Source organism: Jaculus jaculus, chromosome X (assembly GCF_020740685.1).
Source record: "Jaculus jaculus isolate mJacJac1 chromosome X, mJacJac1.mat.Y.cur, whole genome shotgun sequence".
NCBI lineage: Eukaryota > Metazoa > Chordata > Mammalia > Rodentia > Dipodidae > Jaculus > Jaculus jaculus.
This window is the reverse complement of record NC_059125.1, coordinates 47,205,730-47,230,740: the sequence shown is the minus strand read 5'-3', so window position 1 is coordinate 47,230,740 and position 25,011 is coordinate 47,205,730. Positions and strand designations below refer to the sequence as shown.

Sequence of the window (25,011 nt, the reverse complement as noted above, 5' to 3'; positions counted from 1 at the left end):
TTGTTGGGGGCGGGCTTATGGGTATTAAAGCCAGTTTCCCCTTGCCAGTGTTTGGCACATCCTCCTGTTGCTATGGTCCACCTTATGTTGGCCAGGGGGTGATGTCCACCCTCTGCTCAAGCCATCGTTTTCCCCTGCCATCGTAGAGCTTCCCCTCAAGCCTGTAAGCCAAAATAAATCTCTTTTTCCCAGAAGCTGCTCTTGGTTGGGTGATTTCTACCAGCAATGCGAACCAGACTGCAACAACATATATACACACAAAAAATAAATTCACTATATCTCATACTTTTCAAACTGTTCAGATTCATCAATGTTAATAGCAACCTTTTAAGATTGTCGCATTAGAGTAGGCAGCACCACTCTGGCTGATCAAATCCTGAAACCCAAGCCACATTCCACAATGAATTAAATCAAAATCTGTTTCACTGGAACCCAAACACCAGCAGTTTTTAAACCTCTCAGGAAATTCCAGTGTGTGACCAAAATTGAGAATTACTGCATTTGCGTTGACTTGATTTGCCCAAATTAATCTGAAATGATGCTTTCATTGGAGGAGCTGGAAGATTTTACACAGGAGGAAAGTAATTGGCATTTAAGTAACACTCTTGAGAGAAGGGTAAGACCAATGCGAACACATGCTAGGCGGTTAAAAAAAAAAAAAAAGGAGAGCGGGACATTGAATGGGGTCAAACTAGCATGGAAGATGTTAAAGGTGTTTTAGGTCAGTATTTTTAATGCCTGGACAATATTTATACCTAACAAAATAAGAGAAAGTCTCATATTCTACTTTTAGCTCCTATTCTTCAGGGCAAGGGATTCATGCTATTTTTACTGTATTTAATTCACAGGTTGACTAACAGTGTAATAAGCTACTATAGTTTGAATGTTTGGATCTATTACAAATTTTGTTGAACCTTAACTCCAGGGCTAGGAGTAGACCTCAGTGATATAGCACATGCTTTGTCTGATAAGAAAAAAAAAATCAGAAAGGCAAAGAAAACTGTCTCATTTCATCAAGGTTCCCAATATCCTCTCCAGAAGAGGGTTTGCAAGAAAATACAGGAGCACACTTACTGGCACAATTGTGAGGAAAGAAGACTTTTTCAGAGACTCTTGTGGTTTGAATTAAAAATGTCCCAAATCAATTCATGTTTTTAAACACTTGGTCCCCAGATGATGGCACTGTTTGGGAAGGTTGTGAAACTTTTAGAAGGTACAGCCTTGCTAGAGGAAGTGGGTGAAGGGGGGAAGGCCTTGAGGAATTTTAGGCTTCCCCAACTCCCTATTTCCTCTCTGCTTCCTGACTATGCTAAAATGTGACCCGCTGCTGCCTTATCTTGCCACCATGCCTTTTCCACCATGATAGACTGAATCACCCAGAACAGTAAGCCAAATTAGACTCTTCCCTTCCTTAACTTGCTTTAATCACACACATGTGCACATGCACACACACACACACACACACACTTAAACAAAAATACATGGTTTTATTCCCATCACATCAGTTAAGCAAGTCTTCATCAGGTAGGGGACAGGTTCAGGCAACCAGGAGTAGGCCCTACTTGCCAGCCATGAGAGAACTCTGCAGAACAATGATAATGGAGTCCCCACACAGGAACATCTTGGAGATGTAGTGGTCATTGTTGACTGGCTTGGAGTTCTTCTTGCCCTTGCCACTCTTGGGGACTTCTGTCCACATCTCGTTTCTGCAGCACCCTGTTACAGAGCCTGTCAAAAGCCTTCATGCAGCCAAGGGATTCCTGTTGCAGCAGTTGATAAGTACCTGAGTATTGTTCTTGACCTAATGCATGAACACTGAGAGTGGGGAGTGGGCCCACGTTGAATTCCTCCTCCTGCTTCTGCAGCTCCTCTGGAGTTATCTCACTCGGGTTTGTTGAGGAGACTCCTGATGGTGGCTGAGCCTGCAGATCACTCCACTCTACACCACATTGCTTTCGCCTCTGAATTGAGCTGGAGAAGCTATCAAGAGTATTTGATCATGGCAACAAAAAAGTAACTGAGACAGACACAATCTGAAAAGCCTGCTGTTGAGTAAATGACTGGTTTCTGTATAACATGATGGTAAATTAATGATAAACTGAAAATGTGCATCAAATATGCCCTTCCTCACAATCTGTGATTTTTTTGTTGAGGTAGGATTTCACTCTAGTTCAGGCTGACCTGGTACTATGTAGTCACATGCTGGCCTCGAACTCATGGCAATCCTCCTACCTCTGCCACCCGAGTGCTGGCATTATAGGAGTGCATCACCACACTGGCCAATCTCTGTAATTTTGAGATTTATACACAACACAAATTGATAGAATAAGCATTTACTTTCACACACACACACACACACACACACACACACACACACACATGCACACATTATGAGATCCTTTCAATTATCTAGCAAAAAATGCAATGGATGACTACAAAAAAATGGAAGTTGCTATGAATATCCACAAATAATGAAAATCCCAGATATTCAGGATGCTCTCAGCCACATTGCTGAACATGCTACTCATAAACTCCCCTTCACAACCCCTCTCCGATCTCAATAGCCCCTTCTTAATGCTAATGCCCCACTAGGCCCCTGTGCTGTTAAGGGAAGACCCTTAATGAACACACAGCACTATCCAGCCAACTCTACAATCTTTTCAGTACCTGGGGCATACAGGGAGATACAGAGAGCAGGAACAAAGTGATAAATTGATGAAAGACATGTATCAGATGTGACAGGAAGATTGCAGCACTCTCTAAGTGCTCCAGAGCAATGAAATTAAATGAGAAGAGACAAAGAAACAGCTAGAGAGATCCCAATACTATTATAGTTACCCTCTTGTTGCTGGGACAAAACACCCAGCCAAAATTGATAGGAGGAAAAGATTTATTTTGGCTTATACTTCAAATGGAGGTTTTATGATGGCAGGGGGAAAACATGGCATGAGCAGAGGCTGGAAATCACCTCCTTGCCACAGCAGGAGAAAAACAGCAGCAGGAAAGTGAGCTGAGCAGGGGGTAGCTGGCTATAATACCTCAAAGCCCAGCCCCCGAAACATACCTTCTTCAGCAATTCTCCATCTTCAAATTGACATCAACTAGGAACCAAGCATTCATACACATGAGTACATGGAGCACATCTGATTCAAACCACCACATTCTGTCCCAGGCCCCTGTAAGCTCACGACAATCTAAATGTAAAATGCATCCAGTCAAACTTTAAAAGTTTGCATAGTTTTAAATATATATATTTTATTTACTTACAAGCAGAGAGAGAGAAAGAGAGATCCAGGCATACCTGCCGCTGTGAACAAACTTCAGACTTATGGGCCACCTTGTGCATCTGGCTGTACATGGGTACTGGAAAATCAAATCTGTGCCAACAGGCTATACAAGCAAGCACTTTCAACTGATGGCCCATTTTGCCAGCTTGTCCCATAATTTTAAAAAATACTTTATTTAAGCTGGGCGTAGTGGTGTGTGCCTTTAATTCCAGCACTTGGGATGCAGAGGTAGGAGGATTCCTGTGAGTTCAAGGCCACCCTGAGAATACATAGTGAATTCCAGGTCAACCTGTGCTAAAGTAAGACCCTACCTTGAAAAAACAAAAAAAATTATTTACTTATTTATTTGCAAACAGAGAGAGGATGAAAAGAGAGTGAGAGAATGAGAATGAAAGAGAGAATGGATACACTAGGGCACCTTGCCACTGCAAACGAATTCCAGATGCACGTACTACTTTGTGCATATGACTTTATGTGGTTATTGGGGAGTTGAACCCAGGCTGTGAGGTTTTGTAAGCAAGTGACTGTAACTGCTGAGCCATCTCTCCAGCACTGTGGCTATAGTTTTTATTATTATTATTATTATTATTATTATTATTATTATTATTATCAACTGTTATACTTACAGACCATGCAAAATTTCTCCCCTCCCCCACTTTCCCCTTCACAACTCTACTCTCCATCATCCTCTGTCCATTAGTCTCTGTTTTATTTTGATGTCATCATCCTTTTCTCCTATTATGAGAGTCTTGTGAAGGTATTGCTAGGCATTGCAAAGTCATGGATATCAAGGCCAATTTCTGTCTGGACAGTTACATTGTAAGGAGTGGTACCCTTCCTTTGGCTCTTACATTCTTTCAGCCTCCTCTTCCACAATGGACCTTGAGACTTGGAGGATGTGATAGAGATGTTTCAATGTTGGGCACTTTGTCCCTTCTTCTCAGCAGAACAACGTAGAAGGGTTCCCCTTTTACCACATCCTCACCAACATTCATTGTCATTTGTTTTCTTGATAATAGCCATTCTGACAGGAATGAGATGGAATCTCAAAGTAGGCTTAACTTGCATTTTCCTGATGGCTAAGGATGTAGAACACTTTTTTAGATGTTTATGTGCCATCTGTATTTCTTCTTTTGAGAACTCTCTAGTTAGTTCCATATACCATTTTTTAACTTTAATTTTTTATTTATATTATTAGATATGCACATATTTTGTATGTAAACATCACATGTTGGTACCATCATTTCCTTCCTCCATGCCTCTTTTCTGAAGAGGCCTTCCTCATTGGGAATGCAGGTCAATCCCATGAGGATTGTGAGTCATGCATTATGTGGGGGAGACGCAATGTCAATGTGCAAAATGTCCCAACTTGTGGCTCTAACAATCTTACCACTCCCTCTTCCACAAAACCTGAGCCATGCTGAAAGTATTTTAAATCTACTTCAGTGATGTGCACTTAGGAGCATTTGGATCTCTGGTTTGCTAGGTGTTGAGTGTCCTCAGTATCTTTATCCATCAGCCTTGTGCTGATATCAGAGTAATTAAGAAAGCAGCACTCTTGCTCATTTCCACAATTCCTCTGTGGTTTCAACTGGGGCTAGGGTGGAGTGCGCTGGGTCATTTATCTCCTCAGGTCCAGTTCTCTGATAAAACGTCCAGTTCCGAAAAAGAGAAGCAGATTCTCCAATGGAGAGTGAAGTCCGTGCCAGTTAAATGGGATAACCATTATTAATTAATAAATAATTAATAGGGTTCAGACCCTGTTATAGTCTAAGTTAGTGGGAGCTTGACAATGGAAAGCAGAAATCATTATCTGGATATAATTCTGACTTATTCCCAGTTCCAGATATGGTTTCCCTTCCACTGAGCAGATATGTTAGCCAATCTAAGAGCAGTTGGTTCCCCACCATGGCTGTGTGCCTCAGCCAGTGGGGAATTGAACAAGGATGCGAGGGGAAATTAACCTGAATGAGAGAAGGCAAACAGACACAAGAAGGAGACCATGCTAGATGTTTGTCAAGGCCTCAGAGTCTTTATTTTTTACACAGTGGTTATATAGGGGAAGAAAAGTAGGGGAATAAGCTGGCTGACATGATTTAGGGCTTTGTAATTGTCAGGAAACCTGGAGGGGATGTAATTAGGTGTTCATTTAATCTTGCCTCAATGGCTTAACATCCTGACTGTGCCAGGCTTCACATCCTGACCATAAACTGGCCTTTTGCAAAAGATAAGATTCTGTAAGCAGTCTGCTGACCGACGTTCCAGAAGTACCTAACAAAAAGCTGGATGGACCAACTTTCTGAGTAATGAGTCAGCTTATGAGCAGGCCCAGGCAAAATGGAGAGGCTTTTGCTCTATGGCTCCCAACAGCTGTGTGCCACTATTGCACTTGTGTGAGCATCATGTCAAGTTGTTTGTTACTGAGTTGCTTAGACTTTGAGTTGCTTTGACAAATGTTGGACACTTTTCCCTGGTAGCTCAGGTAGCTCCTTCCAGCACTGGATGGGATAATTGTCTGGGGACTGGTTCTTCTCTGGATTCCAACCAGGTCTCTCCATGGTCCATGCCAACAGCGTTTGATGTCTTCAGCAATAGGGTCTTACCATTAACCTCTTGTGGGTAATCAAGTGCTCTGATAGAAGTCTGTCTTGTTTGTTTTGGGAGATCTATTAGGTCTCTCTGATCAAGAGCTCATTGAGAATGTAGACCATATCCTGGTACTTAGAATTATAGGCCAGAACCAAGGGAAAAGAAAAAGCCAGAGAAGAAAGACAAACAGAAGAAATTTGAGGTTAGGTTGTATCTCACTCTTTCTAGGTTCCTTCAATTCAGGTGCTCCCTCTAAGGTCTTCTTAAGGGTTCCACCTTTCAGTCTGACTTCCAGGATATAGGATTCTATGGTACCAGTTCAATTTGGGTTCAGTTTTGTTCCCCTCCCCCCCCTCCCGACAGACCCTTTCCCTTCACCCAAGCCCTACTTACTTCCTATTGTCCAAGTCTCAAGATGCTATTTGGTGATGTCAGAAACTTCAACTGATCCAGGAGAGGAACTGCACATGAGGTAGATCATGTGACAATTGTCTTTCTGTGATTGTGTGAGTTCACTTAGAATGATTTGTTCCAAGTTAAACCATTTTTCTACAAACTTCAATGTGTCATTTTTTCCTTACTGATGAGTACAATTCCATCATGTAGATATACCACATCTTGGTTATCTATTCATCCAGTAATAGGCACCTGGGTTGTTTTCAGTTTTTACCTATTATGAATTGAACAGCTATAAACATGGTTGAGCAAATATCTCTGAACTGAGATATAAATCTTTTAGGGCAAATGCCCAGTAAAGGAATAATAGGGTTGGTTGGTAATTCTATATTCATCCTTTTCAGGAGTCTCCAAATTGATTTCTACAGTGGTTGTGCCAGCTTATATTCCAACCAACTGTGAATGAGTGTGCCTATTTCTCCACATCCTCACCAACATTAGTTTTCATTTGATTTTTTAATGTTTGCTATCCTTAATGGGGTGAGGTAGAATCTCATAGTTGTTTTAATATGTATTTCCCTAATAGTTAGGGATATTGAACATTTTCTTAAATGTGTGTTTTTGTAATTCTTCCTCTGAGAACTCCCTATTTAGTTCTCTGCCCCACTTTTAGAGTGGGATGTTTGATTTTTTTATTGTTTAGTTTTTAAGTTCTTTGTAGATTCTAGATATTGGGTTTCTGTCAGTGATATAGCTGGCAAAGATTTTCTTCCATTCAGTGGGTAATCTATGGGCTCTTCTTATGGGATGTTTGTCTGTGCAAAAGCTTTTTAGCTTCATGAGATTACATGCATTGAGTGCTTATTTAATTTCCTTGGCTACTGGGGTTTGTTCAGGAAGTCTGTTCCCAGTCCTAATTCATGGTGAGTGCTTCCTATTTTTTATTCCAGTAATTGAAGAGTTTCAGGTCTTATATTGAGATCTTTAATCCATTTGGACCTGATTTTTGTGCATGACAAAATGAGTGGGTCTAATTTCAATTTTCTACCTTTGGTCATCCCATTTGTCCAACACCATTTGTTGAAGATGCTGTCTTTTATCAAGACTAAATTATTGGCACCTTTGTCAAAGATCAAGCAGCTGTAGTTGCTTGCCCTAAAGTCTGGGTCTTCAATTCTGTTCCACTGGTCTATGTTTCTGTTTTTATACCAGTAGCATGCTGTTTTGTCACAACAGATTCGTAGTATAGCTTTAGATCAGGTATGGTGATACCACCAGAGATGTTTCTTTTGCTGAGGATGTTTGGATATCTGAGGTCTTCTACCATTCTATATGAATTTGGAGATCAATTTTTTCAGTCTCTGTGAAGAATGATGCTAGTGTTTTTTTATTGGTATTGCATTAAATCTGTATATTACTTTTGGTAGAATTGCCATTTTCACAATATTAATTCTACCTATCCAGGAGCATAGGAGGTCTTTCCAGCTTCTCAATTCCTCCTCTATTTTTTCTTGAGTGTTTATATGTTTTTATTGTATAGTTCTTTCACATCCTTTGTTAGTGTTATTCCAAGGTATTTAATTTTTTGTTGCTATTGAAAATGGGATAGCTTCACTGATTTCTTTCTCTGTATATTTGTTGTTTGCATATAGAAAAGATATTGATTTTTGTGCATTGATTTTGTATCCTGCCACTTTGCTAAAGGAATTTATTACCTTTAGAAGTTTTGGGATAGATACTTTCAGGTTACATACATATAGGATCATGTCATCTGCAAATATGGATAACTTGACTTCTTCCTTTCAAATTTGAATCCCTTTTATTTCTTTTTCCTGTCTCATTGCTTGGGCTGGTACTTCTAGTAATATGTTACAGAGCAGTGGTAAGAGTGGACACCTCTGTCTTGTTCCAGATCTCACTGGGAAGTCCTTGATTTTTTCCCTATCAAGTATTATTTGGGCTTTAGGGGCTTTATATATAGCCTTTATTGTGTTGAGATATAAACCCTCCATTCCTATTTTTTCAGGGTTTTGATCATGAAGTGGTGTTGTATTTTGTCAAAGGTCTTCTCTGCATCAATTGAGATGATCATGTGGTTCTTATGGTTCATTAGGGATATATGCCTAAAATTTTCTTTCCTTGTTACATATCTGTCTGGTTTTGGTATTAGGGTGGTGCTACCTTCATAAAAGGAGTCAGGGAGGACTCCATGGTGTCTGGTTATGTGGACTATTTTAACACAAACTGGCTTCTGTTCTTCTATGAACTTAGATGCAAAGATCCTGAACAAAATCTTTGGAAACTGAATTCAACAACATATCAAAAGCATTATACACCTTGATCAAGTAGGCTTCATACCAGAAATGCAGGGATGGTTTAATATATGGAAATCAGTCAACATATTACACCACATAAAAAAACTGAGGGGGGAAAGGACTTTGCTGAAATTTCATAAGCTAAGGTGCCACAGTTCACAGTTCTCTCTGCATTTATATCTTTCAAACTCTCGCAAGAATAGTCCATCAAGCTCTGATTACAGCACTTAACGGCTTCTCTATTTTGAAGTTCAAAATCCTTCCATATTCCCCTGCAAAACTGTACTAACAGGTTAAAAACCAGATGGCCAGGCTTATTTTAATAACAGCCCCACTTTTCAGTACCAATTTTCTGTTCAAGTTACCTTCTTGTTGCTGGGACAAAACACCTCATCCAGAAGCAGCTGTTGGGAGGAAAGAGTTTATTTGAAGGAAAGTTTCATCATCGTGTAAAAAAACATGGCATAGCAGGGCTGGGCAACATATTTTAAAACAGAAGCTGGGAGATAGCAGCAAGAGTAATGTAGCTTTGGCAAGGAGGAGCTGGAGTATAATATCCTAAAGCCCACCCCAGCAACAAACACCTCCATCAAGTCTCTACCTATTAAATTGCTACCAGCTAGAGACCACACATTCAAAACACATAAGGCTATGGAGGATATCTCATGCCAACTACCATATAAGCCAAACTCAGGAAAACAAATATATGTTTCCCTCCAACATGTGTGTGTGAGAGAGAGAATGCTTATGCATGCATGCACACATGGTTGACACATTATGTAAAATCAAAACAATGTCCAAAAACAGATGAGTAAAGAAAATATGAAAAGTGGTGTGTGTACATGAATGTTTGAGTGCATGTAATGGGAAATTATTTGGCTCACAAAAGAAAGAAATCCCGGGATGAAGAGATGTCTCAGAGGTTAAGGCACTTGCATGCAAAGCCTAATAACCTGGGTTCAATTCCCCAGTACTCATGTAAGGCCAGATGTACAAGGTGGCACATGCTTTCAGAGTTTGTTTGCAGCAGCTAGAGGTCCTGGTGCACACCCATTCTCAAATCTCCCTTTCTCTCTCTCTCTCTCCTTGCAAATAAAGAAATAAAAATAAAAAATAAAAGAAGACAGAAAGGTTTCCATTTGTGACAATACAGATGAACATGGAGGACATTATGTTAAGTGAAATAAAACAGATACTGAAAAATTCTGCATGATTGCACATGTAGAATCTAAAATTATCAATATAGAATTGAATAATAGAATGGTGTTGCCAGAGAATATGGAGTGGGAGTACAGTTTCAGTTATGCAGGATGAATAAGTTCCAAGGATCTAAGGTCTATCTTACTGTACTGTATATTTGAAAATTGCTGAGAGTACATCTTAAATATCCTCATCATGGATGATGATTATATGAGTGGTAGATGTGTTAATTAGCTTGATATGGGCCCTAAATTCACAATGTTATGTGTACATCAAAACATCACCTTAAATATAAAACTTTTCAGAAGGGGGGAAGTGATTTAGCAGGCAAGAAGCACTTTGTCTGCAATCATATGGGACTGAGGAGACCTGAGACTATGTGAGTTCCATCCCCTGCACTCATATAAACGTCTGGACATGAGCATGCATGGCTGTAATCCCAGTCCAATGAGTATTACAGACAAGAGAATCACTGCAACTTGCTAGTCTCAGGCAGTCGGACTACAAGCAGCAGCTCCAGGTTCACTGAGAGAGCCAACTCAAGGAAACAAGTTTAAGAATGATAGAGGAGGAAATCAACATTCTCCTCTGGCTCCTGCACATATATATACACATGTGTATATAATAGACATACATACACATTACACCACCCATACTACACACATGAATATGTGTGTGCATGTGTAAACTTTTTGTTTATAAATCACATTTCAAAAAATCTAGGAAAAATAAATTATTTTAAAGGATGGCAGGACTCAGAATTGCCAAAGAAGGATTGTTATTATTTTATTTTTCTTTATATCATACAATTCATTATCCACAGAACCCTAATATTTAATAAATTAAGTCATAACAGTATTCCTGTCCATCACTGTCTACCTTGTAAAAAAAAAAGAAGAAGATTTTATTTTATTTTATTTTATTTTTTGTTTGTTTCTCGAGGTAGGGTCTCACTCTGGTCCAGGCTGACCTGGAATTAACTCTGTAGTCTCAGGGTGGCCTTGAACTCATGGCAACCCTCCTACCTCTACCTCCCGAGTGCTGGGATTAAAGGCGTGCGCCACCACACCTGGCTAAAAAAAGAATTTTAAACTAGCATTTCTACCTGCCCATGGCAGTATTTATGGAACTGGCAATCTTAGATCAGTTTCCCCTAAAAGCAAACCCTGAGGTAAGGGTTTGCATTCAAGTGACTTCTTACAGAAGTGCTCCTCTGGAAAGAAACCAGTAAGGGCATTAAGGAAGCAGAATTGGAAAGGGGAGGAAAACTAGCAAGAGTATAATTTCACATGAAGTTCCAGACTCATACTATTCCCCAAAGGAAGTCTGAAATGCAAATTACCAGCATATTTTGGGAGTAGGGCTGCTACATCTTGTATTCTATACCATGTCCTGGGCTATATGCCCTGTCATTACAAGACTAAAAATGCAAATCCAAAATTTTTCTTAATAACAATGCACTGGACCCAGTTTCTCATAATTCTCAGCTATGAATTCAGTAATGTACCATTGGTAGATTGAAATGTGTGAATGTCATTACATCATAGAAAGTGAACAAAATTACAACCAACATGTGAAGGTACATTTATTGTTACCACCATGATAGCCTGACTGTTTATTATAAAAGGGAGACACCCCCATAACAAAAGACAGGTTAGCAAAAGAAAAGCATAACACCCTGGGTTGATGGCAGTTTCTATGATACAGAACACTTCTGACTGAAGACCCAAAGACCCAGACTGGATCCAATTTGTGCTCAGGTTTGATGAAGCATGACTGTTGCCTAGAAATATAATCACACCATAAAAAGTATGATCTGATCATTCTAGTCATAAGGGACTGAGGGAGGAAATCTAGAAAAGCCTATCTGTTCAGATTCTTTTGTAGCCTTACTATGAAACATTCTCCCTTGCAGATATTCTAACAGGCACTTAGAAGCTCCTTTTGATCCTCACTTGGGTCCACACAGTAGCTAATAAAAGGATGAAAACCTGAAATCTCTGCCTTTAATTCTCTGTCTGTCTCCTTTACCTTGGGTCAGGCTCCTGCCTCACTGTGCACAAGCAAAGTTAACACTCAAGGAGTATCTGTCTACCCAACCCATTTCATCCTCCTGCAAGGCTGAGGGCACAGAGATGAGAGTCATAGTTCAAAACCTGTAATAATCTTGGATTACCAGAACAGGAGAACACAGTAGGTCAGACATCCACTTTCCAATTTAGGGCAATTGTATATAATGGTCATAATTTCCAGTATGGAAAGGGAAACCAGCTTGACTCCCTCAAGCAGTAATAGTCGTAAGAACTTCTTGGAACCACCTTACAGAATCAGAATTCAAGATAAAAGTCAACCAGACCATACCTTGACTGGGACTGCTTATTTTTGAGTGCCTCTTGCCTCTAACCCAATTCTTCCTCTACTTAACCCTAAAGCTCATGTCAGTTCTTCAAAGATGGACTTGGGGTCAATGAATCCTTTTACCTGTTGCTCATCCCATTGCATGTGCTGATTAAGGTTCCATCCTCTACTTTTCATCAATATTCATCTCTTTACTTAGTGTATGGGGATAAGTGGCTGAGCATAGCCTGTTGAGCCTGCTGAAGGTAGACCGTTTTCCTTAAAGTCCTAGTTACAACATGGGGCAGGACACCTTCTGGAACCTAGGTCTTACACATAGAGATGAAGTGATATTTGTGATCAGAGATAATCCTTTGGCACATCACCTACCACTATTAGCAGCAAGACCTACAGAAGATAGGAGATGGAAATACACCATTGGGGAGAGGAATGGAGGGATCTGAGAAGATTGCCATTAGAAAAAAAGATACCAGCACATATCTACTCTACTCAGATATGGACCTATCCTGAGTTCCTTCTTCCCAAGTTTCATATAGCTCTAGGAAGCACCTCCATTCTTTAATTTCTAGGCTGAACTCAGAGGTTTGGAAGACTGAATCTCTCCCTTGCACATGCCTGCTCTTCTGATGCACTGATTCATGGGCTCTGTGGCAGTGACAAAGAGGGTCACTCTTTAAAACATGCATTCCTCTCTGCTACATCCACTTATGGCAGGTATCTGACTAGAGAGGCTTCACAATGACAGCACCTTCTCCATTAAGAAAGACGACAAATAGAAATCAATGTGGTTTTCTTCCAGGGAGAAGAGAACAAAGAACAGTATCCAATGTTGCTGCCACTGACTTACAAGCTATGACTAGTTCCCATCTCCATGGAAACAGAGAGCAGAACAGGAAAGAGAAAAGATTTTTGGAATAATAGAAGGTTTTATGTTGTGAGTTGCTTTTTTAAAAATAAAACCAGCAAGGAGTCTCCATTCTCTCAGCCTTGACCCCCATATCAGTCTTCAGAATCCAGTAGGCTGTAGAACAGAGTGGCAAGAGGGTACCTCCCTACACACCAGGTCTCTCTATCAGACAAGGAAGCCTGAACTGGCAGATCACTCAATGTCAGTCCTGAAGAGGGACAAATAATCAGGAGAAAACAAAAACAGCCACCAGTAAGGGAAAATAAGTCTTATGTAAAGCACTAATTGCTTTTTTATCTTTTTGGCTTGGAAATATATTATATGATATATATAAATGTATATGAGAAATATATAAATATAATGTTATTTATATCTGATATATATTCCTTAGAGAAAAGCTTCATGGATCTCTAAAATATTTTGAAATTATAGTAAAACTTCATATGTCAAGGAGCTATGACTATAACAACCCACCACCTCCCCCTCTCCTGGGTACTTTGGAGAGAGATGGTCAGAGCAACTGGCTCTTCAGACATCTTAGATTGACTCTAAAGGTCAACAGCTTCTGTGAGTGCTATCCTCTTGGCATCTAGCTTAGGTACATGGAGCTCAATCTCTTGAACAGAGCAGTCTAGGGCATGCATGACTTGCTTCCTGCAAGTTTCATTGAAAGTAACCCTTTTAAGAGAAGTGAAAAACCTAACATCTCAAGAACAACTGCCATGGAGAAAGAAAGTAGAGAACTGAAGCAAACACACACACACACACAAAGATAAATTGTGAGTGGGGTTCTTCTCTCATTTCAGAAAGTTTAGTTTGCCTTGGTAACCATAACTCACAGTTGCCATAGTAATGAGTATAATATGAGTATAATTGCTAAGGAAACCTGATCTTGTAGTCAGAGACTTCCAATCCAGACCTTTCTAAGCCCTTAAGTTTATGACGTGGTGCCTTCTTCCAGAAGAAGCCTCTGAGATGAAGATGTTGGTGATATTGATTTACAAAGAAAGTGCCCCCTAGACAAAGTGGTAAAATATGGAGAAAAAAATATCCAAAGGTATGTGTTTGGGTGATGGTCCAGTCTCAGGTGGGCCTGTAGAGAGCTACAAAGCATAAATTGCTCTTGAGAGTTTGATAGGTCTGGGTATTGGGGGATTTTGAGAGCGATAGAGCCTTTCTCAGCTCAAATGGGTTTAGCTTGGGATTAGTTTAGGGTATTAGAGTTCAGGACACTAAATGGTTTCTAAAACTCTCCAAGCCAGTGGCTCTTGAGCTTGTTGTCTCAATGTGGCATGAAATAGCAAATGAGGACAGAAAGAGGGTATGAAAGCAAAGTTTGCTAGAAAGAAATAGAACAAAGCTCCCCATAGAGTGGGAAGGGACTCAACTAAAACTTCCAGCCAGCACTTGGGACTGCCATGGGTTCTTATAAGTTTAGAATGAGTGGTGTCTCATATGGAAATCAAGCATTGAATAGTGTAGCAGTTACATTATCACTGCTGGGACAAAAGAACCCACCAGAGAAAGTTTATGAGAAGAAATAATTTATTTCAGGATTACAGTTTGGGGGGAAGCTTCATCATGATGGAGAAAGAATGGCTAAAGGTTCACATCATATATCAGTAGCAGCAGAGAGAGAGAGCAATTTGAGAAAGCTAGCATTGACTATACATAGGCTGAGCTAATCAACTCCATGGTCTGACCCCTAAGGCTCCACCAGTTAGGAACTAAGTAAGAAACTTATTATGGTTAGGGTTAAGGTTAGAAAATTTAATTCTAAATATTTGAGGCTATGGGGAATATTTTACATTCAAACCACTACATTCCTCCTCTAACCCCCATAGTTATGACCATCTCACAATGCAAAATACAATCAGTTAAATTATAAAAGTCCTTGGGATGAGGAGATGGCTCTGTACTTAAAGATGCTTGCTTTTAACTATAAAAGTCCCCATAGTCTTTAGCAATTCCAACACTGTTCAAAAGTCCAAGATCTCATCTGAGATTTAATACAATTTCTTAGCTGCGAGTCCTATAAAATAAAAACACAAGTTAAATTATGTCCAACAAAACAAAATGCCACAGTGTAAACATTCCCATTGCAAAAAGAAAAAACAAAGACTGCATAATTAGGATAGATTGGACCAATGTAAGATCAATAACCAGCAGGGCAAACATGAAATCCTGCAGCTCCATGTCTGATATCTGGGAGCCAAGATGAAGTATTCTGACTCCAGAATGCTCAATTCCACCCCTTCATTGTGCTGTTTGCTTTCTGAGTTGATCCACCCTAGCCAGAACAAGCAGCTTTACTTGGCCACCATCCCATAGTCCTAGCATCTCCAAACTCCTGGGATCTCCACTGAAACTCACAGTTCACCTCCATAGCTCCAAACAATGATTTCATAGGGTTTCCATGAAGGGTATACACATATCCTCAGCTGCTTCAGTTACATTCAATGACCGTATTTTCTGTATGCTTCTAAAACCAGTACCAAGTAGACTTCACCATCAAATTGTAAACCCAGGGAGGAATAGAGCTTGACCTTGAGGATCAGGATACTTCTTCAGCATTCTTTCTTTAGGATTCCTCCTTTAAAAAGAATTTGCATCCATACTAGCTTGAGCCATCAAGGTTTCCCCCTCAGGGCATCATTCTCATTGTTCCAGTGCAATACAGTTGGCACTTCATTGATGGTAGCAATCTCTTTAACAGTTGCAGCCTATATAGCCTAAAAGCAATCTCTGTCCCTGCAACGTTAAACTTACTTACATTTCCTTCTGTGTGAGCCTTGTATTATTCCTATCTTTATTTTTCTATACTTCCATCCGACATACCAATTCATTGCTTCTAAATTCAACCTTGTTCAAATTCACAAGACATGAGCAGAATGCAAGAAGCCTTTCTACCAGTAACCCAGTTCCAACAATGTCCCTTCTTTCTGCTCTGAAACTTCATAAGCCAAGCTTCACAGCACACACTCTCAGCCTGTAGGATTTTAAAACTTCAAGCTCTGCTTCCAGCACTACAAAATTTCTGTAATCCAAGTTTCCAAATACTTCCATATTCTTCCCACACACAAGTTCCAAAAGACTAAATACCACATGGTCAGGTTCATTACAGGAACAACCCCACTTTTCTGTACCAATTTTATGTAGCAATTATGTTCTTATTGCTGGGTCAAAACACCCAGAAAGGAGCAGCTTATGGGAGGAAGAAAATTTTTTCAAGCTTAAAGTTTCAAGGGGAAGCTTCATCGTGGTACAGAAATCATGGCAAATCGTTCACCTCATATATCAGCTGCAGACAGAGAGAGACAGCAATCTATGCAAGCTAGCTCTGAACATAGAATAGGTTGGACTAATCAACTCCAAGACCCACCTTCAGGAGAACACCTCCTCCAGCAAAGTTCAATCTCCCTAAAGCTCCACCAGCTGGGGACTGGGGGGAACTAAGTAGGAAGTTTAATCTCAAACACCTGAGACTATGAGGGACATTTTCTTTTCAAACTGCCACAAATAGGTACAGACATGGATTGGAATTGCTTTATTGTCCCATTAGTTAGAACATCAGAATAGATCAATATTTACCTCTCCTTGGGGGAGTGTGACCCTGAATAAACTGCCTTCAACATGAGCTATCTAACTCCTAACCTCTACCATGGGCACAAGCAAGAAGGTCTTTTATAATTCTACACATGTCCATCATTGCCCAAGGGTCACCCCATGGATGTAATTCTTCAAGTAAAGCTATAGAAGGCAGGGACAGAAACCCTGTACTATAAAAGGAGGGCTGAAGGGATGTGGTGGTTTGATTCAGGTGGCCCCCATGAATTTAGGTAATCTGAATTCTGGTTTCCCCAACTTATGGCAATTAGAAATTAAAGCCTCCTGGCAGTGGTATATTGTTGGGAGTGGGCTTATGGGTGTTATAGCCAGTTTCCCCATGCCAGTATATGGCACACTCTCTTGCTGCTGTTATCTACCTTATGTTAGCTGGAGATAGTGATGTCTACCTTCTTTCTGCTCATGCCATTGTTTTTCCCTGCCATCGTGGAGCTTCCTCTCGAGTCCATAAGCCAAAATATACCTTTTTTTCCCCAAAGCTGCTCTTGGTCTGGTGATTTCTGCCAGCAGTGCAAACCTGACTGCAACAGGGGCCCAAGAGAGGCACCCACAGCACCCACTACCCTGAGAAATTAGCACTTTAAAAATATGACTAAGCCTGGTGTGGTGGCACACGTCTTTAATCCCAGCACTCGGGTGGCAGAGGTAGGAGGATTGCTGTGAGTTCGAGGCCACCCTGAGAATACAGAGTGAATTCCAGAACAGCCTGGGCTAGAGTGAGACCCTACCTCAAAAAAACAAATAAATAAATAAATAAAAATATGACTACATTTCATGCTAAATAATAGGAAAACAACCCCTTAGTCCAACTCCACTCCAACCTTTTTCAAAGGTTATTTAAGATATTTCTCAGATAGGAAGGAGGGAACAGGGAAAAGAAAGAAATTTTGAAAGTATTAAAAAAAAAATCCCACCAAAAAATATCAGTGGGTGTGGCAGTGCTTCTCAGCACTCAGGAGGCTCAAACAGATGGATGGATCCCAACTTCAAAGGTAGGCTGGATAACATAACAAGACTTTATCTTAAAATAAAGGCTCAAAACCAATAGGCTAAGGATATAGCTCAGTGATAGACATTTTCCTAACACATGCATAGCTCTAAGTACAATTATCCAAAACTATGCATCTTGATTGACTGTTGAGATTTTGTGATTGCCTCCTTAAAGTGTTTACCTGGAGCAACTGAGTAACTACTGAGAAATGACCAATATGTGATGATTGCTATTTATAACAACTACCTTCCTTACCATACACATAAATATACTTTTAAGCCCCTCCCCTTTCCCAATCTTTGATCCCAATTCTCAATCACTAGAGATTAAGAAGGGTATTTAAAATTATTTAGGGCTGGTATAAACCCCTCAACTCTTCTAGCTAGTGCATGCCCATACCACCCACTACTGCCACCTCTGCCACAATGTTTCCTGAGCATCAGAGAGTGTGATAGAAATGTTTCGTTTAATGCTGAGTGTTTAGCTGTTACTTTTCAGAACTTTGATGAGTCTAGAGTCTCCCTAGTAGTCACCACTATCTGCAAGAAGTTTGTCTGATCAAAAATGACAGCAGCCCTATTATATGAACATAAAAACAAATAGTGAGAGGCCAATTTGATGGGAACAACACATCTACCTAGTAGTTTTAAAATTCTAAATGTTAAAAGAAGTAAGTGCTGTGGAGCTTGGCATATGACATTTCAGAGAAGAAAGAAGGGACAGTGTTGGGAATGGGTTACTCATAGAAAGGCTTACTTCATTCTGTTCATGACCTGTGGATTTGAACAAGGTTGAATTTGCCTTTTATTATTTTTATTTATTTATTTATTTATTTGAGAGAAAGAAAGAATGGAGAGAGAGAATGGATGCACCAGGGCCCCCAGACACTGCAAACAAACTCCAGATGCATGCACCCCTTGTGCATCTAGCGTACGTGGATTCTTGGGAACAGAAGGTCCCTTGGCTTTGTAAGCAAGTGCCTTAACCGCTAAGCAATTTCTCCAGCCCATGAATGGTCTTTTTTATATATATTCTTGAATTTAAATTTTATTGAGAAATTTTGTGCCTATATTCATCAAGGATATTCTATGGTTTTTTTTCTGTGTCCCTATCTGGTTTTGCTATTTGTGTAATCCTGGCTTCCTAGAAGGGATTAGGAAGCATTCCTATTTTTCTGTTCTATGAAACAGTTTGAGAAGCAATAATTTCAGTTCTTCTGTAAATATCTGATGGAATTCTACAGTGAACCCATCTGGACCTGGATTTTTTTTTTTAACTGGGAAACTATTAATTACTGACTCAATCTTATTGCTTGCTATATATCTTTTTCTAATTTTTAATCTCTTCTCAGTTTAAATTTGGTAAACTATATATATTCTTTTAGATTGTCCAATTTGATAGAAAATACTGTATGGTTTTTGTCCCCTTGGAACTGATTTGAAGGAGGAATATTTAAGGACTTGCAATTTTGGCCTAAAACATGACTTGCAGTGGTATAAGTAGACTTTGATGGATCAAAGAACTATGGACTGTGAGGTTTGGCTTATGAAGGGAAGAAAGCTTTGTCTAGAGTGGGCAGGAAGCAGTTTTTGTGAGAGTATTACTGCAATCTTCCTGTGTCCTGAGAACTTGTACAGGATTGCATTGCATAGAAATTGAGTGTGCCAGGCATGGTGGCACATGCCTTGAATCCCAGCACTTCGGAAGCAGAGGTAGGAGGATTGGTACAAGTTCGAGGCCACCCTGAGACTACATTGTAAATTCCAGGTCAGCCTGGGCTAGAGTGAGACCCTACCTTGAAAAGAAAATGAATGAAAGGATAAATGAGAAAATGGGCTTGGGAGATTTCTCAGTGGTTAAAGATACTTGCTTACAGTGGACATCTCTGGAACTATGTATACTTACTGACTCTTCTTTCCTACATTTATCATACTTCTAAAACCAGTACCAGTTAGGCTACAAAAGTTGTTAATCCAGGGGAGAATAAAGTTAACTTTAATGAGCATGACTCTCTTTAAGCATCCTTCCTTCAGGTCCCTACCTTTCAAAAGAATCAGCATTCCTTTTAATATCCCAATGTAGAACAGCTTGCTCAGTCATGATGGTGGTAATCTCTCAAACAATTAGCTGATCTGGGCTGTAGTCTCCAGCCCAAAACTTTCGTTTCTGTCTGTGCTATGTCTTTCTGCTCTATGTTCTGCCAAACACACCAATCCAATACTTTCAAATTTTTCATTGCTTAAGTTCTAGGGACACAAGAAAAGCATAGCCAGCCTCTCACACAAACAGCCTCTAGCCCAGTCCTGACAAAACTCTTCCTCCCCTCATAAGCCTAACCTTCAAAGTCCACAGTTCTTTCTGAGTTTAAGTCTTTCATCTTTCACCAGAATGGTTCATCAAATTCTATTTACAGCACTGCAAGGAATCTCTTAGTTCCAAGTTTCAAATCCTTTCATAATCCTCCTGAAAATAAGTTTGAAAAGAACAAAAGCCATAGTCAGGTTTCTAGCAGTAACAACCCCACTCCTCTGATGTCAATTTTCTATTGAAGTTACCTTCACATTTCTTGGAAAACCACCTGTCCAAAAGGAGCTGCTAGTATGAAAGAATTTATTTCAGCATATAGTCTCAAGGGGAACTTTCATCATGTTAGGGAAAGCAAGGTAGAGCAGCAGCTAGACAACACTTCTTGCCACAGCAGATAACAAAAGGCAGCAAGAAAGTGAGCTGTGCTCTGGAAAAGGGAAGCTGGCTATAAAACCCCTAAACCAGCCTCCAAGAAACATAGCTCCTCTAGCAAGGCTCCACCACCCAAATTAGCACTAGCTGGGAACTGATAATTCAAATGCATGAGTCTATAGGGAGACATCTTATTTAAACCACCACAGAGACTATCAGCTAACTGTACCCCTAAAGGTTAATCTTCATTCCCTTTCTTTTTTAACTTATTTTTATTAGTTATGGACATACTTAGTATGTAAACAACACATGTTGATACCATCCTTTCCCTCATCCCTGCCCCTTTTCCAAAGGGGTTATCCCTGTTGGGGATGCAGGTCAGTCTCATGGGGGTTGTGGGTCATGCATTGTGGGAGCAGCAGTCAGTTATGGAGGAGAATCAATGTCTGTGTTCATAATGTCCCAACTTGTGGCACTAGCAAGGTTTCCATTGAGAAATCTGACATAATTCTGGTGGGACTGCCTTTGTATGTTGTGAGTTGTTTCTCTCTTGCTACTTTTAACATTCTCTCTTTGTTTTCATTATTAAGAGCTTTAACTATGATGTGCCTTGGAGAGTTTCTTCTTTGGCCCTCTGTGTTTGGTGTTCTGTGGGCTTTTTGTATCTGGATGGTCCTCTCTTTTGAGAGATTGGGAAATTTTTCTTCAATAATTTTATTGAATATATTCTCTATGCCTCTGGCCTTGATTTACTTTCCTTCTGGTATACCCATGATCCAGATGTTTGGTCATTTTAGGGTGTCCCACAGTTCCTTCATATTCTGTTCATTTGATTTTTTGATCTTAGTGAGGTTTTTGGCCTCTTAATAAATTGCTTCTGTCTTGTTTTCCAGGTTATAGGTTCTGTCTTCCACATGAGTAACTCTGTTAGGGAGGGGTTCTAAAGAGGTTTTTATAAGCTCTATTTGATTTTTGTTTTTTGTTGTATTATTTTGCGTCATGTCCATCTCTTTTTTGAGTTATGATTTCAGATCAAGTTCTGATTTTCTTGATGTTTCATTCTTACATTTGATCAAGTCTTCATTAAGTTTAATCAATTTGTTGTTAAGATCTTCCATTTCTTGACTCAACTTCAATTCATTCATACCTTTTTTGGGGAGTTCTAACATTTTCTTCAATCAAGTTAAGCGTACTGTCAAAAGCTGAATGTTCTAAGAGATTATTCTGTTCAAGTTCATAGATAACAATTGTTGGTTTTTTGATGGTTTGCTTCCAGTTCAGCAATTCTTTTTGTTTGTTTGTTTTTTGTTTTTCAAGGTGGGGTCTCACTCTAGCCCAGGCTGACCTGGAATTCACTATGGAGTCTCAGGGTGGCCTCGAACTCAAGGTGATCCTCCTACCTCTGCCTACTGAGGGCTGGGATTAAAGGCATGTAACACCATGCCTGGCTTACAGCAATTCTTTTGATTAGGGTCTTATTGGTTGTGTTTTCATTTTGGGATTGAAATTCTGTTGATTTCTCTATTATTTCACTGGAGGCTAATACTGTAGGACTAGACATCCTTGGAGATCTCTCTGTTTTACAAATTTCATTGGCTTTTTTGCTCTAGATCCCTGCAAAAATCATTTTTCTTTATTATTCAGAGAGTAACTTTCCCCTCCCTTCCTCTCTTCCTTCTTTACTTCCTTCCTTGCCTCCCACCCTTCTTTCTTCCTTTCTTTCTTTATTTTGATCTACCCATCTTGGGAGATGCTTTAATCTTTTGAGAAGGAAGCAAGTTTTTGTCCTTGTAGGATCTTCAAAGGTGTTCTGTTTTAAATGTAAACTACATTGGTGTACTGGTGTATGATGGGGTCATAACTACGGATGCTCAGATTGTGGAGATTGCAGGTAAATCAAAGGTACCTATTGAACTGGGATTTCTGGCCTACTCCCTCCACTTGCATGTACTCTTCAGCACACAGGGATCACGGGTTGGGGACCCAGGCTCTAGGAAGCTGGAGAGCCAGAGGCACGTGGCCTGTGCACCCTCTGACCCAAGTGGATAGGGATGTTAGTACCCAGTGGCCAGTCAGGATACCAGAGCAAAATGCCTGCTTCTACAGCCCCTACACAGAGACCAGGCCTCCCCAGACAAGGTGCAGTGGGACCATCCTAGACCAGGGAACTGGGAGGAGCAGAAAAACAAGAATCTGGCCCACTGTCTCCATGCCATGCATATACACGCTATAGCACAGGGTACTGGGACCAGGGAACTGGGGAAGAGGGATCTGATCTATTCACTCCATGTTGCACACTCATACCCTCTGGTGCAGGGTACCAGGGTTCATTCTCTTTCTTGAAAGACTGTAGCAATGCACCTTGGGGACTGCCACATTGTTAAATAGCACAAGTACCTGGAGACTAAGGATGTTCAAATATACTGTAAGGATTTTAAGGCAGCCTCTAGAAAGTTTAGACTGAATTGCTCAATGTACTCCTTGCAAGCTCCTATACAAACCTTGAAGATCACTTGGGATGAGTATGGGACAACCAAAAACAATGCCATCATGTCTTATGTCACTTCCTGGTTTTAGCATTATTAGTCTGGCACAATATGGGAATGCAATATAAATGGGTCTCAGTAAGATTATATATATACATATATAATCCACATATATATGTATATATATATAAGATTTTATATATATATATATATAAGATCTTATATATATATATATATATATATATATATATATATATATATATATATAGAGAGAGAGAGAGAGAGAGAGAGAGAGAGAGAGAGAGGTAGAGCAACGGAATCAGAGAAATGGTTAACTTGGGAAAACTCTGTGATAGATTTAAGCAATCATATCCATGGAGCTCAATTTCTAAGACATTCGTTAGTAGCTAAGGCTCTTAAAAGGTCCAGAGGGTAGACTGTTGTCTTAATCTAACACTAGTTCCTCTCTCTCATTCACAGCTTCAGTTAACAGTACTATATTTTCTTAGACATCCAGATTTGAAAGTTCTGACTTTCCATGGATTCCTGCTTCTGCCTCATTCCTTTCACTTATTCAGTTTCCACATCAGGTGGACCAGGCTTCTTTTTATCTTTCCCACTTATCGCTCTACGTTCAGTCTCATTGCCATATTAACAGCCCTGGGTACCATTCCTTCAAGACAGGCTCCCCGGCATGGTCTTCCAAGTGTTCTTTCCACATTCATCCATCCCCCACACACTTCACATTGGCCTTTTCTGTTGCTCTATGCCACTAGCTTTCTAGCCAATGGCTCTACAATGGAGCCCTTCATCTGGGCCCCTCCCACATTTGTCCATGTTTCATTCCTGAATTAGACAAACTAAAATATTGTCTCTGATATGCTTCTTCCTGGATGTTGGCATCCTTGAAGACTTTCAATGTTGAGCTACACATTTTCTTAATCTTTTAATATTTCTGAAATTTGGAAGCATTTTTATCATCAGGGTCAGAAGAAGCCTCAAGTCTAATATTATGAGAATCTTTCCTGCCTGAAACTGAGATTTTTTTAATATATGAAAAGGATAGGTTTAAATAATTGTTGCTACAAACTACATATTAATTTGGGCCTTCAATTTTCACTTAACATGAGGAACCATATGGTAGAAACTGTACTAGATACTTGAAGCACAGCAGACAAAATCAGACCCTATTCTACTGGAGCATACATAATAAAAAACTATTGCCAGGTTCTGAAAAATCTGTCGCAGGGTCTGGTTGACTTTTAAGAGACAGTCTGTAACTTCTAGTGACAAGTAATTCAAGTAAGAGGAAAACTAAAACTATGATTCCAACTAAACAGTACAGACAAATATCATTTTATATTCTGTGTGGCAGAAAAATATTTGGAGACTGTAGCCTATGCTTTTCTTACCCCTGCACTTTCATCTGCCTACCTCCTCCCCCCACAATGATCATCACCACTAATTTAAGCAAGCAATTGTCCCCTTCCTTGCTTCCTCAGGTGAATAATGTGAGAACTCAGAAATGAGTTATGGCTTAAAAGAAAGGAAATCAAAGACTTCTTGTCAGTACAGTCAACTATCCATATCAATAGGTTCTACATTTGAGCATTCAACCAGTTGCAAATGAGAAAAAAAATTTAAAGATTGTATCTGCTGGGGAAAATTGCAGATTAGAAGCAGAGTGGTGGCAAGAAGTGAGCATACTTAAGAGAAGGATGGTTTGCAAAGCCTGCCAGCTCAGGGTCAAGTCCCAAGCCATGTAAGCCAGATGCAAAAATTGGCACAAGCATCTGGCATGTTTTGCAGCAGTAGCAACAGCAACAGCAACAGCAAGAGGCCCTGGCATGCCCATACTCACACATGCAAATTAATTAATTAATCAATTGATTAATTATTCTAAAAAAGAGAGTATGAGAAGAACTAGAGTCTCTGTGCTCCTGCCAACTGCCTGACCTGTACATGCCAGAAGATGGATTAGGGTGCTGGCTGCCACTGCTGCCACCACTGCTGCTACCACAACCACACAGCTGATGGGCATTGACTGTCTTTGCCAGTAAAACACTTGCAGGAGCTATAGCAGGAACTTCAGATACAGAAGGTCAAAACTGAGGAAAAGAAAACAAAGTAAGCAGACAGAAGAAGCAGAGTACATGTGAGAGTGCTTAGCACACAT

General features: G+C 40.0%; 1 pseudogene; it reads right to left on the bottom strand.

Moving 5' to 3' along the window:
- Positions 1 to 1,558: 1,558 nt before the first annotated feature.
- LOC123456516 lies at positions 1,559 to 24,876 on the bottom strand (annotated as a pseudogene).
- Positions 24,877 to 25,011: the final 135 nt, after the last annotated feature.